Source organism: Genypterus blacodes, unplaced genomic scaffold (genome assembly GCF_046128005.1).
Source record: "Genypterus blacodes isolate CSIRO-AG114 ecotype Tasmania unplaced genomic scaffold, CSIRO-AGI_Gbla_v1 ptg000030l_1, whole genome shotgun sequence".
NCBI lineage: Eukaryota > Metazoa > Chordata > Actinopteri > Ophidiiformes > Ophidiidae > Genypterus > Genypterus blacodes.
In genome coordinates, this window is record NW_027466843.1 from 6480001 (window position 1) to 6495638 (window position 15638).

Below are 15638 nucleotides of genomic sequence, written 5' to 3' on the forward strand. Positions count from 1 at the left end.
GTTGTTTAGAGACGAGGGCTGACCTTGTGTGTGTCATTGGGGATTTAACCGCTTGTGAAAAGGCAAATGCACATAACACACACACACACACACACACACACACACACAAAGAAAGAAGAGAGAGAGAGAGAGAGAGAGAGAGAATGAGAGAGAGAGAGAGAGAGAGAGAGAGAGAGAGAGAGAGAGAGAGAGAGAGAGAGAGAGAATGAGAGAGAGAGAGAGAGAGAGAGACTCATTGAATGAAGACATGCCGCTCCTGTCCTTAAAATCATAGATGCACAAAAACAAGAATGTTCTACACATGCAGACAAGCATACACATGTGCAATTGCACAAAAATGCATCCATGAACGCAAATGCATCTAACAATAACATAATGTGAACATAATGTCACCATATTAATAGGATTGTTGCTATGATTTATATGTGTAAATGATCGCTCTGCCCCAGATGTCCAAACAATCATTTTCCTTTGCAGTTGCAAGTGTGTGCACAAATGCATGAAGCTTGCAACCCACAAATATGTATTCACACGCGCAAACACACACACACACACACAACACACACACACACACACACACACACACACACACACACACACACACACACACACACACACACACACACACATTGACAAACACAGGGCTGCAGTGGTTGACCAAGCAGTTGACGTTTGACAAGTGGATGGAAACTGTTGTGGTTTCCGCAGACCCAAAACTCCTCCCCTGTCACTGCAGAGGGCCACCAGCCCAAAACAACAAAGTAGAAAATCCTGTGGATAACAAATGCACCAGCATGCGTGCAAAAGTGCATGAATGCACGCACACACACACACACGCCAATAAAAACACATTTTCACGTTCACAGTCACAGTCACACATGTTCACAGACATTTAAACCTTTTCATACAAGCCTGTCTTGCTTCTCTGCACAGGTTTGTATAATTAGTCTCCAGAATCCACTAATGAAGTTTCTCTATTGAATTGGACTTTAAGTGCAAACCTGTCAGGCAAGAACAATTTTCTTTTGATTGAAGATTTGTAGTATTATTGACTCGATCATTGAAGGCGGTGAAGCTGCTGTCATTGGACCGACAGTGGGGCGTTTTAGTGGCAGAGATAGACATGCTATACGTAGCCTATAGGGCCAAACAACCATGAGTACAATGAGCACAATGTGAGAGAAGCGTTTAGCAGAAGTGGAGCGTAGTAAGTCTGTGGGTCCATACAGCCAGCAGGCTATTATGTTAACACACAGCCTCATTAATGGCATTTGCGCCTGGAGAGTGGCCAACAGCATCATCTGTGTGTCCCAGATTTCTGAGCTCTGAACATTTAGACAGATGATGTAATGTAGTTCAGAATAAGTTATTCTATATTAAGTAGGAATCGCAGATGCAGTTTATGTTGAGAGGAGAAAGAGTAAAACATTGACCCCAAAGGTTTCATTTTGTGAGTATAAAGAACGCCGTGTAGCTATTTAACTTCAAATTATTTTCCCATCATCATTTGTCCAAAAGCTGCAACTGAACTCTGAAATCCCTCCTGCATGAGTGTGTGTGTGTGTGTGTGTGTGTGTGTGTGTGTGTGTGTGTGTGTGTGTGTGTGTGTGTGTGTGTGTGTGTGTGTGTGTGTGTGTGTGTGTGTGTGTGTGTGTGTGTGACTTTCTCTCAGTGAAGCTCTCTGCCTGAGACTTCATCGCAGAGTCACAGAAGTTTTGCTAAGAAAGAAAAAGTTCCATAAGCTGCAACTTTTCCACTTTTCCAAACTTAACGTATGGATATTTTCTATGGTAATTTTCCTGTGTTATCCCTGCCAACATGAGTTACAGTCTGATCCGCAGCATTAGTTCCATCCTCTGTACAAGCTCTTCCTTTTCTGCATGAGCAGTCCTGAATCAGTGTTAATGTAGTAGCGCTGTGTTAATTTATCTTATACCATAAACCCGAGCTGGTTGTGTTCATTGTGCATTCAGCCTCATTTGTGTGCTGCAGCTGAGATCAAATCTTTCTTTCACTCCTGCCTTCCTCCAGAGGATGTCGTCAAGTAGGAGCGTTTATTCCTTTCGCTTCCACATACAGAACTCAGAGTCAGACTTACAAAATCATCAAATCAAATTCATTAAATGCAAAGATGCTCAGTATAAGCAGTATTTAGCATACATTCAAACTCATCTGCAGTCACATTCCAAACTATGAAGTCATACAGTTTGTATCAGCTCCAAATCTGCAATGCAGCTTCTATACTGTGAATGGAGAGGACAGGAAATAGAGAAACATGAAGTCACCATGCAGCATTAAGATCTCAGCTGGAGAAATGGACTACATGGAGGATATTAACATGTTCCTTAAGATTAATATCATAATACACAACACAAATCAATACGTCATTATCCCGGGAGATATTAGTTTGAAACCCTTGCATTGCTCGAGTCGGAAAAAAAAGGGAAGAAAACAACATTTTGCCCACAGGCTGATGATGATGATTAACCTCACATAACAGATGATCTCAGTGCAGAAATGTCAGAGGATCAATCTGTGGCTGCAAAATGACCTGGAAGCAGACATCGTCCCTGCTATGAGCTGAATGTGTTGCTTTTGTTGTTGTCTACACACCAACACATGCAGGTTCATCCTGCAAACAGACAGGTGTTTGTTACCCCCTCCAAAAGGAAGGAAGGTATGATGAAATGTATTTTGGTTGTTGCAGGCTTTCTCCACAGAGCGTTGACACTTACAGGCTGCTGTCCTCTGAGGTGTTTGTGTGATCAGGGGCTGTGAAGGTGTGAGCGTCTCATACCGCCACAGCCCAGTGACGCCATGGCTTCTGCTCAAAACAAAAGATCAAACTTTTCGAGAGTTAAGATGAACAGGCTCGGGGGTTTGTGATCCGTGGGACTGAAAGGGTTTCATCAGGCGGAGAAATTCCACAAACTGCAGGGGATTGCGCAATCCTTCAAATGACATTGAAATGTGGGAATTGGGAAAGTTGAAGCCATTTCCTCTCATCAACAAAGCGGTGATGTTCAGCTGCTGTGACATCGCTCATAAGCAATAATCATGATGGCGTTTACACTTTGTCAGACTTTCTATTGAATGGACCAAGACTCAGTCAGTTTGCTGAAAATAAGAGCTTTTTGCACCCTCTAGTGGCTCTTACGTCCTCGTACCGTAAAAGTTCCCTTGAATTCAGTAATATACACTAATATACAGGCCTAAAGAGAAATAAAGAACTGTAATATAACATCTTATTTTTTTCCCTGGATTGATTTGATGTACCGTCATCTCATGTTTCCAGTTTGTTCCTGCGCATGGAATCGTATTAACGTGCTCACTATGCTAGACTTTAGTCCACCATGTTTGCCACCATTGATATGATAAGATGCTGGCAGATCTGGACCTGACCCTGCATCCACATCACCCCTGGGTCATAGCTTCCACTATGTTTCGACAATAAGAAAGTAATTGTGTGACAACATTCAACAGTGTAACAGCACAACAGCTATTGTGAGTCACACATTAACATTAGTTTAACTGCATTTCTAAAGTCTGCAGGTGTCGGTCTGCAGTGTTTCAGAAGAGACTCGTCTGGATGGGGGAGTGATGATGAAAGGGTGTTGGTTTATGTCATTGTGCTTATAACAATGTTTGCTTTAAGGACAGTTTTGTTGAAACCTTTATGTCACTGCCCCGGACCACAGCCTGAGAGGAAAACCACCATGACAGATTTTCCATTCGACCAGCCAATCACCTCCTCTATTTCCTTTAATGTGCAAGCCAATGCGCAGGTCACGTATGTTATCAGTGAGTAAAATCTAAGCTGCTTTTCAGTTCCTGCTCATCATCAGACATGGGTGGACCATCAACGTTCTTGCTCCTTCTTTTAGGTGATTTTGAGATATTTAGAAATCATTTAGGTTCTATCATCACAGGCATTGTGTTGAGTGGAGCAGGAAATGTTTTGTTCTGTTTTGTTCTGTACTGTTCACTTCTCAACCCGTTTTTGTGATCACGTCTGTTTTTCCAGGAGCTGTTACCTCCAGTCAAGACTCAGGAGGAGCATTCAATCTCACAGTCCAAGCAGGAGAGAACGCCACTCTGCACTGTGACTGCCAACTATTTACTGGAGTTTACATATTGTGGTACAGGAACTGTTCTCATGAGAACCAGCCTCCTCTCGTTTTGAAATCAAGAAATGAACAGACATCCAACGGATATGCTCTGAATCCTTTTCCTGGTCTTCATTTGATGTTTAACGAGTCCTCTAACTCTTACGACCTACTGATCGTGAAAATCACCCATTCAGATGAAGGCCTCTACTACTGTGGAACTGTAGGTACCGAAGTGGTTGATAAGGAAAAGATTACTCAGACTAAGGTTTACAGATATGGCAACATCACAACAAGGATCATGCTGGGTAAGTATTCAGCTCTGTCTTCTCTTTCTTTGTGTATTACTGATCTTTGCTGCAAATCTGACCGTTTGACTGATTGGACACCACACAGTGAGAAAATGTGCTGATTAATGCTGAGGTTAATGAAACACCATGTTCACCATGCTATGCTGCACGCACAATCTGCAATATATGTAAAATGGTGTGAATCAATTAATGAATAACGGGTCACAGAGGTGAATTCAGAGTGCAAGACCCACCCGTCATGTCAAACAGATCACACACACACGTCGCTGTATTTTTCCAGACTCCAGCTACCCTCATGTGACCCCTCAGGACCAAGTCTGTGCCATGTGCTGGAAGCTTCTGTTCACTCTCTGTCCAGGTTTATCCGTCTTCTCTGCTCTCCTCGCCTCCATTTTGGTTTATTGCCTCTGTCAGAAAACAGGTACATTCATCACATTATGTGGCTGATGATGATTTGAATGTTTTTCCTTTTTTTCTGTTATTTCGATTAATTAATTAATCCCAAAATATCTTCACTATTTAATCAGCAGACTTAGATTCATAGCCCTAACTCTTCCTCTACTAGGGTAACGTGTACAGTTGTAACAATGCTGCATTTATTCACTTCAAGCTCAAGCGAACACAGCTGACACGAGGAGACAAACAAAAGTAAATCAGGTAACTGACGTGAACTTCTGTAAGCGCCGTTGTGGATCACAGCAGCACATAACCACTATTCTAAAATGTCAAATATCAGGATGAAGATGTCTGCTACGCAGCCCTGGACATCCGTCAGCCATCAGGGAGAGCAATGACGACGACGATGATGATGAAGAAGAAGAACAAGAAGAGGGAGGACCAGGGTTCTGACTTCTGCACCTATTCTGCCGTAAACACAAGTCGGATGTAAAGGCTACACCAGTTCATTTAACCTAATGGATGGTAGAATGAAACCATAAACTGTGTGTGTGGGTGTGTGTGTGTGTGTGTGTGTCTGTGTGTCTGTGTGTCTGTGTCTGTGTCTGTGTGCGCGTGCATGTGTGCGTATGTGTGAAAAGCAGCAGTACAGAGCAAACCACACTGACACAGTTTGGTTTCCCGCCCCTGATGTGTGAAACAATAGTTTATTCTCTTATTGCAAACAGTAATGATGTTTGAGGGGTAAATCATTGTGAGGTTGTTCTTCCTTTCAGATTAAATTTTCCTGTTTGGGTAAATGTGAGTTGTGTTTTTTGTATTGTGCAGTAGTTATGATCTGGTCAGGCAGTCGCAGTGTGTAAGGAAGAAGAAGGCGACCAGTTTCACATTTAGCACATCCGCTTTCATGATGTCATCACGTGTGTCTCCTGTTTCTGGTGAGATATTTAATATTTCTACATTTATTTTAAATATCAGCAATGATCATCTTAAGTCTGAAACTAATATCAAACATAATTCTTCGTAATCAGGTAGAGAAATTCCACAAACTGCAGATGATTGCGCAATCCTCTAAATGACGTTGAAATGTGGGAATTGGGAAAGTTGAAGCCATTTCCACTCATCAACAAAGCGGTGATGTTCAGCTGCTGTGACATCGCTCATAAGCAATAATCATGATGGCGTTTACACTTTGTCACACTTTCTATTGAATGGACCGAGACGCTGGCTCAGTCAGTTTGCTGAAAATAAGAGCTTTTTGCACCCTCTAGTGGCTCTTATGTCCTCGTGGCGTAAAAGTTCCCTTGAATTCAGCCTGAATATTCCTACACACGTGTTTTCTTATACTAATATACAGGCCTAAAGAGAAATAAAGAACTGTAATATAACATCTTATTTTTTTCCCTGGATTGATTTGATGTACCGTCATCTCATGTTTCCAGTTTGTTCCTGCGCATGGAATCGTATTAACGTGCTCACTATGCTAGACTTTAGTCCACCATGTTTGCCACCATTGATATGATAAAATAGATTACTGCAGATCTGGACCTGACCCTGCATCCACATCACCCCTGGGTCATAGCTTCCACCAAGTTTCGACAATAAGAAAGTAATTGTGTGACAACATTCAACAGTGTAACAGCACAACAGCTATTGTGTGTCACACATTAACATTAGTTTAACTGCATTTCTAAAGTCTGCAGGTGTCGGTCTGCAGTGTTTCAGAAGAGACTTGTCTGGATGGGGGAGTGATGATGAAAGGGTGTTGGTTTATGTCATTGTGCTTATAGCAATGTTTGCTTTGAGGACAGTTTTGTTGAAACCTTTATGTCACTGCCCCGGACCACAGCCTGAGAGGAAAACCACCATGACAGATTTTCCATTCGACCAGCCAATCACCTCCTCTATTTCCTTTAATGTGCAAGCCAATGCGCAGGTCACGTATGTTATCAGTGAGTAAAATCTAAGCTGCTTTTCAGTTCCTGCTCATCATCAGACATGGGTGGACCATCGGCGTTCCTGCTCCTTCTTTTAGGTGATTTTGAAATATTTAGAAATCATTTTGTGATCTATCATCACAGGCATTGTGTTGAGTGGAGCAGGAAATGTTTTGTTCTGTTTTGTTCTGTACTGTTCACTTCTCAACCCGTTTTTGTGATCACGTCTGTTTTTCCAGGAGCTGTTACCTCCAGTCAAGACTCAGGAGGAGCATTCAATCTCACAGTCCAAGCAGGAGAGAATGCCACTCTGCACTGTGACTGCCAACCATCTACTAGAGATTACATATTGTGGTACAGGAACTGTTCTCATGAGAACCAGCCTCCTCTCGTTTTGACATCAAGATCTGAACAGACATCCAACTTTGAGACCCCATCTAATCTGAATCCTTTTCCTGGTCTTCATTTGATGTTAAACGAGTCCTCTAAATCTTACGACCTACTGATCGTGAACATCACCCATTCAGACGAAGGCCTCTACTACTGTGGAACTGTACATACCGAAGTGGTTGGGGAGGAAAAGTGGACTCTGATTGAGGTTTACAGATATGGCAACATCACAACAAGGATCATGCTGGGTAAGTATTCAGTCTTCTCTTTCTTTGTGTATTACTGATCTATGCTGCAAATCTGACCGTTTGATTGATTGGACACCACACAGTGAGAAAATGTGCTGATTAATGCTGAGGTTAATGAAACACCATGTTCACCATGCTATGCTGCACGCACAATCTGCAATATATGTAAAATGGTGTGGATTAATGAATGAATAACGGGTCAGAGAGGGGAAATCAGAGTGCAGGAACCACCCGTCATGTCAAACAGATCACACACACACGTCGCTGTATTTTCCAGACTCCAGCGACCCTCATGTGACCCCTCAGGACCAAGACTGTGCCATGTGCTGGAAGCTTCTGTTCACTCTCTGTCCAGGTTTATCTGTCTTCTCCGCTTTCCTCGCCTCCATTTTGGTTTATTGCCTCTGTCAGAAAACAGGTACATTCATCACATTATGTGGCTGATGATGATTTGGATGTTTTTTCCTTTTTTTCTATTATATCGATTAATTAATTGATCCCAAAATATCTTCAATATTTAATCAGCAGACTTTGATTTATAGCCCTAACTCTTCCTCTACTAGGGTAACGTGTACAGTTGTAACAATGCTGCATTTATTCACTTCAAGCTCAAGCGAAGACAGCTGACACGAGGAGACAAACAAAAGTAAATCAGGTAACTGACGTGAACTTCTGTAAGCGCCGTTGTGGATCACAGCAGCACATAACCACTATTCTAAAATGTCAAATATCAGGATGAAGATGTCTGCTACGCAGCCCTGGACATCCGTCAGCCATCAGGGAGAGCAACGACGACGACAATGATGATGAAGAAGAAGAACAAGAAGAGGGAGGACCAGGGTTCTGACTTCTGCACCTATTCTGCCGTAAACACAAGTCGGATGTAAAGGCTACACCAGTTCATTTAACCTAATGGATGGTAGAATGGAACCATAAACTGTGTGTGTGTGTGTGTGTGTGTGTGTGTGTGTGTGTGTCTGTGTGTGTGTGTCTGTGTCTGTGTGCGCGTGCATGTGTGCGTATGTGTGAAAAGCAGCAGTACAGAGCAAACCACACTGACACGGTTTGGTTTCCCGCCCCTGATGTGTGAAACAATAGTTTATTCTCTTATTGCAAACAGTAATGATGTTTGAGGGGTAAATCATTGTGAGGGTGTTCTTCCTTTCAGATTAAATTTTCCTGTTTGGGTAAATGTGAGTTGTGTTTTTTGTATTGTGCAGTAGTTATGATCTGGTCAGGCAGTCGCAGTGTGTAAGGAAGAAGAAGGCGACCAGTTTCACATTTTTGGCACATCTGCTTTCATGATGTCATCACGTGTGTCTCCTGTTTCTGGTGAGATATTTAATATTTCTACATTTATTTTAAATATCAGCAATGATCATCTTAAGTCTGAAACTAATATAAAACATAATTCTTCGTCATCAGGTAGAGAAATTCCACAAACTGCAGATGATTGCGCAATCCTTTAAATGACATTGAAATGTGGGATTTGGGAAAGTTGAAGCCATTTCCACTCATCAACAAAGCGGTGATGTTCAGCTGCTGTGACATCGCTCATAAGCAATAATCATGATGGCGTTTACACTTTGTCACACTTTCTATTGAATGGACCGAGACGCTGGCTCAGTCAGTTTGCTGAAAATAAGAGCTTTTTGCACCCTCTAGTGGCTCTTATGCCCTCGTGCCGTAAAAGTTCCCTTGAATTCAGCCTGAATATTCCTACACACGTGTTTTCTTATACTAATATACAGGCCTAAAGGGAAATAAAGAACTGTAATATAACATCTTATTTTTTTCCCTGGATTGATTTGATTTACCATCATCTCATGTTTACAGTTTGTTCCTGCGCATGGAATCGTATTAACGTGCTCACTATGCTAGACTTTAGTCCACCATGTTTGCCACCATTGATATGATAAGATAGATTACTGCAGATCTGGACCTGACCCTGCATCCACATCACCCCGTCATAGCTTCCACTATGTTTCGACAATAAGAAAGTAATTGTGTGACAACATTCAACAGTGTAACAGCGCAACAGCTATTGTGTGTCACACATTAACATTAGTTTAACTGCATTTCTAAAGTCTGCAGGTGTCGGTCTGCAGTGTTTCAGAAGAGACTTGTCTGGATGGGGGAGTGATGATGAAAGGGTGTTGGTTTATGTCATTGTGCTTATAGCAATGTTTGCTTTGAGGACAGTTTTGTTGAAACCTTTATGTCACTGCCCCGGACCACAGCCTGAGAGGAAAACCACCATGACAGATTTTCCATTCGACCAGCCAATCACCTTCTCTATTTCCTTTAATGTGCAAGCCAATGCGCAGGTCACGTATGTTATCAGTGAGTGAAATCTAAGCTGCTTTTCAGTTCCTGCTCATCATCAGACATGGGTGGACCATCAACGTTCTTGCTCCTTCTTTTAGGTGATTTTGAAATATTTAGAAATCATTTTGGATCTATCATCACAGGCATTGTGTTGAGTGGAGCAGGAAATGTTTTGTTCTGTTTTGTTCTGTACTGTTCACTTCTCAACCCGTTTTTGTGATCACGTCTGTTTTTCCAGGAGCTGTTACCTCCAGTCAAGACTCAGGAGGAGCATTCAATCTCACAGTCCGAGCAGGAGAGAATGCCACTCTGCACTGTGACTGCCAAACATCTACTGGAGTTTACATATTGTGGTACAGGAACTGTTCTCATGAGAACCAGCCTCCTCTCGTTTTGAAATCAAGAAATGCACAGACGTCCATCTTTCAGAACCAATTTAATCTGAGTCCTTTTCCTGGTCTTCATTTGATGTTTAACGAGTCCTCTAAATCTTACGACCTACTGATTGTGAACATCACCCATTCAGACGAAGGCCTCTACTACTGTGGAACTGTAGGTACCAAAGTGGTTGATAAGGAAAAGATTACTCAGACTAAGGTTCAAAGATATGGCAACATCACAACAAGGATCATGCTGGGTAAGTATTCAGCTCTGTCTTCTCTTTCTTTGTGTATTACTGATCTTTGCTGCAAATCTGACTGTTTGATTGATTGGACACCACACAGTGAGAAAATGTGCTGATTAATGCTGAGGTTAATGAAACACCATGTTCACCATGCTATGCTGCACGCACAATCTGCAATATATGTAAAATGGTGTGGATTAATGAATGAATAACGGGTCAGAGAGGGGAAATCAGAGTGCAGGAACCACCCGTCATGTCAAACAGATCACACACACACGTCGCTGTATTTTCCAGACTCCAGCGACCCTCATGTGACCCCTCAGGACCAAGTCTGTGCCATGTGCTGGAAGCTTCTGTTCACTCTCTGTCCAGGTTTATCCGTCTTCTCTGCTCTCCTCGCCTCCATTTTGGTTTATTGCCTCTGTCAGAAAACAGGTACATTCATCACATTATGTGGCTGATGATGATTTGGATGTTTTTCCTCTATTTATATTATTTTGATTAATTGATTGATCCCAAAATATCTTCAATATTTAATCAGCAGACTTTGATTTATAGCACTAACTCTTCCTCTACTAGGGTAACGTGTACAGTTGTAACAATGCTGCATTTATTCACTTCAAGCTCAAGCGAAGACGGCTGACACGAGGAGACAAACAAAAGTAAATCAGGTAACTGACGTGAACTTCTGTAAGCGCCGTTGTGGATCACAGCAGCACATAACCACTATTCTAAAATGTCAAATATCAGGATGAAGATGTCTGCTACGCAGCCCTGGACATCCGTCAGCCATCAGGGAGAGCAACGACGACGACGATGATGATGAAGAAGAAGAACAAGAAGAGGGAGGACAAGGGTTCTGACTTCTGCACCTATTCTGCCGCAAACACAAGTCGGATGTAAAGGCTACACCAGTTCATTTAACCTAATGGATGGTAGAATGGAACCATAAACTGTGTGTGTGTGTGTGTGTGTGTGTGTGTGTGTGTGTGTGTGTGTGTGTCTGTGTCTGTGTCTGTGTCTGTGTGCGCGTGCATGTGTGCGTATGTGTGAAAAGCAGCAGTACAGAGCAAACCACACTGACACGGTTTGGTTTCCCGCCCCTGATGTGTGAAACAATAGTTTATTCTCTTATTGCAAACAGTAATGAAGTTTGAGGGGAAAATCATTGTGAGGGTGTTCTTCCTTTCAGATTAAATTTTCCTGTTTGGATAAATGTGAGTTGTGTTTTTGTATTGTGCAGTAGTTATGATCTGGTCAGGCAGTCGCAGTGTGTAAGGAAGAAGAAGGCGACCAGTTTCACATTTAGCACATCTGCTTTCATGATGTCACCACGTGTGTCTCCTGTTTCTGGTGAGATATTCAATATTTCTACATTTGTTTAAAATATCAGCAATGATCATCTTAAGTCTGAAATGAATATAAAACATAATTCTTCGTCATCAGGTAGAGAAATTCCACAAACTGCAGATGATTGCGCAATCCTTTAAATGACATTGAAAAGTGGGAAAGTTGAAGCCATTTCCTCTCATCAACAAAGCGGTGATGTTCAGCTGCTGTGACATCGCTCATAAGCAATAATCATGATGGCGTTTACACTTTGTCACACTTTCTATTGAATGGACCGAGACGCTGGCTCAGTCAGTTTGCTGAAAATAAGAGCTTTTTGCACCCTCTAGTGGCTCTTATGCCCTCGTGGCGTAAAAGTTCCCTTGAATTCAGCCTGAATATTCTTACACACGTGTTTTCTTATACTAATATACAGGCCTAAAGGGAAATAAAGAACTGTAATATAACATCTTATTTTTTTCCCTGGATTGATTTGATTTACCATCATCTCATGTTTACAGTTTGTTCCTGCGCATGGAATCGTATTAACGTGCTCACTATGCTAGACTTTAGTCCACCATGTTTGCCACCATTGATATGATAAGATAGATAACTGCAGATCTGGACCTGACCCTGCATCCACATCACCCCTGGGTCATAGCTTCCACTATGTTTCGACAATAAGAAAGTAAGTGTGTTACAACATTCAATAGTGTAACAGCACAACAGCTATTGTGAGTCACACATTAACATTAGTTTAACTGCATTTCTAAAGTCTGCAGGTGTCGGTCTGCAGTGTTTCAGAAGAGACTCGTCTGGATGGGGGAGTGATGATGAAAGGGTGTTGGTTTATGTCATTGTGCTTATAACAATGTTTGCTTTGAGGACAGTTTTGTTGAAACCTTTATGTCACTGCCCCGGACCACAGCCTGAGAGGAAAACCACCGTGACAGATTTTCCATTCGACCAGCCAATCACCTCCTCCATTTCCTTTAATGTGCAAGCCAATGCGCAGGTCACGTATGTTATCAGTGAGTAAAATCTAAGCTGCTTTTCAGTTCCTGCTCATCATCAGACATGGGTGGATCATCGGCATTCCTGCTCCTTCTTTTAGGTGATTTTGAAATATTTAGAAATCATTTAGGATCTATCATCACAGGCATTGTGTTGAGTGGAGCAGGAAATGTTTTGTTCTGTTTTGTTCTGTACTGTTCACTTCTCAACCCATTTTTGTGATCACGTCTGTTTTTCCAGGAGCTGTTACCTCCAGTCAAGACTCAGGAGGAGCATTCAATCTCACAGTCCAAGCAGGAGAGAACGCCACTCTGCACTGTGACTGCCAACTATTTACTGGAGTTTACATATTGTGGTACAGGAACTGTTCTCATGAGAACCAGCCTCCTCTCGTTTTGACATCAAGATTTGAACAGACATCCAACTTTGAGACCCCATCTAATCTGAATCCTTTTCCTGGTCTTCATTTGATGTTTAACGAGTCATCTAACTCTTACGACCTATTGATCGTGAACATCACCCATTCAGACGAAGGCCTCTACTACTGTGGAACTGTAGGTACCAAAGTGGTTGGGGAGGAAAAGTTTACTCAGACTGAGGTTCAAAGATATGGCAACATCACAACAAGGATCATGCTGGGTAAGTATTCAGCTCTGTCTTCTCTTTCTTTGTGTATTACTGATCTTTGCTGCAAATCTGACTGTTTGATTGATTGGACACCACACAGTGAGAAAATGTGCTGATTAATGCTGAGGTTAATGAAACACCATGTTCACCATGCTATGCTGCACGCGCTATCTGCAATATATGTAAAATGGTGTGGATTAATGAATGAATAACGGGTCAGAGAGGGGAAATCAGAGTGCAAGACCCACCAGTCATGTCAAACAGATCACACACACACGTCGCTGTATTTTCCAGACTCCAGCGACCCTCATGTGACCCCTCAGGACCAAGACTGTGCCATGTGCTGGAAGCTTCTGTTCACTCTCTGTCCAGGTTTATCCGTCTTCTCTGCTCTCCTCGCCTCCATTTTGGTTTATTGCCTCTGTCAGAAAACAGGTACATTCATCACATTATGTGGCTGATGATGATTTGAATGTTTTTCCTTTTTTTCTATTATATCGATTAATTAATTAATCCCAAAATATCTCCAATATTTAATCAGCAGACTTTGATTTATAGCACCAACTCTTCCTCTACTAGGGTAACGTGTACAGTTGTAACAATGCTGCATTTATTCACTTCAAGCTCAAGCGAACACAGCTGACACGAGGAGACAAACAAAAGTAAATCAGGTAACTGACGTGAACTTCTGTAAGCGCCGTTGTGGATCACAGCAGCACATAACCACTATTCTAAAATGTCAAATATCAGGATGAAGATGTCTGCTACGCAGCCCTGGACATCCGTCAGCCATCAGGGAGAGCAACGACGACGACGATGATGATGAAGAAGAAGAACAAGAAGAGGGAGGACAAGGGTTCTGACTTCTGCACCTATTCTGCCGTAAACACAAGTCGGATGTAAAGGCTACACCAGTTCATTTAACCTAATGGATGGTAGAATGGAACCATAAACTGTGTGTGTGTGTGTGTGTGTGTGTGTGTGTGTGTGTGTGTGTCTGTGTCTGTGTCTGTGTCTGTGTGCGCGTGCATGTGTGCGTATGTGTGAAAAGCAGCAGTACAGAGCAAACCACACTGACACGGTTTGGTTTCCCGCCCCTGATGTGTGAAACAATAGTTTATTCTCTTATTGCAAACAGTAATGATGTTTGCGGGGGAAAATCATTGTGAGGTTGTTCTTCCTTTCAGATTAAATTTTCCTGTTTGGGTAAATGTGAGTTGTGTTTTTTGTATTGTGCAGTAGTTATGATCTGGTCAGGCAGTCGCAGTGTGTAAGGAAGAAGAAGGCGACCAGTTTCACATTTAGCACATCTGCTTTCATGATGTCATCACGTGTGTCTCCTGTTTCTGGTGAGATATTTAATATTTCTACATTTATTTTAAATATCAGCAATGATCATCTTAAGTCTGAAATGAATATAAAACATAATTCTTCGGCATCAGGTAGAGAAATTCCACAAACTGCAGATGATTGCGCAATCCTCTAAATGACGTTGAAATGTGGGAATTGGGAAAGTTGAAGCCATTTCCTCTCATCAACAAAGCGGTGATGTTCAGCTGCTGTGACATCGCTCATAAGCAATAATAATGATGGCGTTTACACTTTGTCAGACTTTCTATTGAATGGACCGAGACGCTGGCTCAGTCAGTTTGCTGAAAATAAGAGCTTTTTGCACCCTCTAGTGGCTCTTATGCCCTCGTGGCGTAAAAGTTCCCTTGAATTCAGCCTGAATATTCCTACACGTGTTTTCTTATACTAATATACAGGCCTAAAGAGAAATAAAGAACTGTAATATAACATCTTCTTTTTTTCCCTGGATTGATTTGATTTACCATCATCTCATGTTTACAGTTTGTTCCTGCGCATGGAATCGTATTAACGTGCTCACTATGCTAGACTTTAGTCCACCATGTTTGCCACCATTGATAAGATAAAATAGATTACTGCAGATCTGGACCTGTCCCTGCATCCACATCACCCCTGGGTCATAGCTTCCACTATGTTTCGACAATAAGAAAGTAATTGTGTGACAACATTCAACAGTGTAACAGCACAACAGCTATTGTGTGTCACACATTAACATTAGTTTAACTGCATTTCTAAAGTCTGCAGGTGTCGGTCTGCAGTGTTTCAGAAGAGACTCGTCTGGATGGGGGGGTGATGATGAAAGGGTGTTGGTTTATGTCATTGTGCTTATAACAATGTTTGCTTTAAGGACAGTTTTGTTGAAACCTTTATGTCACTGCCCCGGACCACAGCCTGAGAGGAAAACCACCGTGACAGATTTTCCATTCGACCAGCCAATCACCTTCTCTATTTCCTTTAAT

The 15638-nt window shown here is 42.0% G+C and overlaps 3 long non-coding RNA genes across 4 annotated transcripts; all 3 read left to right on the forward strand.

The window, feature by feature from the left end:
• The first annotated feature begins 3690 nt into the window (after positions 1 to 3690).
• On the forward strand, positions 3691 to 7757 carry LOC142994903 (uncharacterized). 2 transcript variants are annotated; one of them, XR_012961443.1, is made up of 5 exons: positions 3691 to 3884; positions 4025 to 4414; positions 4698 to 4838; positions 5028 to 5074; positions 5154 to 5838. It is a non-coding gene; the product is annotated as an uncharacterized LOC142994903 (long non-coding RNA). The 2 variants fall into 2 exon arrangements; XR_012961444.1 differs by lacking the exons at positions 4698 to 4838; positions 5028 to 5074; positions 5154 to 5838 and adding an exon at positions 7666 to 7757.
• Positions 7758 to 9452: 1695 nt separating this feature from the next.
• On the forward strand, positions 9453 to 11182 carry LOC142994902 (uncharacterized). The gene is made up of 5 exons (XR_012961442.1): positions 9453 to 9814; positions 9955 to 10353; positions 10636 to 10776; positions 10966 to 11012; positions 11092 to 11182. It is a non-coding gene; the product is annotated as an uncharacterized LOC142994902 (long non-coding RNA).
• A 1535-nt stretch (positions 11183 to 12717) lies between these two features.
• On the forward strand, positions 12718 to 14459 carry LOC142994901 (uncharacterized). The gene is made up of 5 exons (XR_012961441.1): positions 12718 to 12784; positions 12925 to 13323; positions 13606 to 13746; positions 13936 to 13982; positions 14062 to 14459. It is a non-coding gene; the product is annotated as an uncharacterized LOC142994901 (long non-coding RNA).
• The last annotated feature ends 1179 nt before the right edge of the window (positions 14460 to 15638 follow it).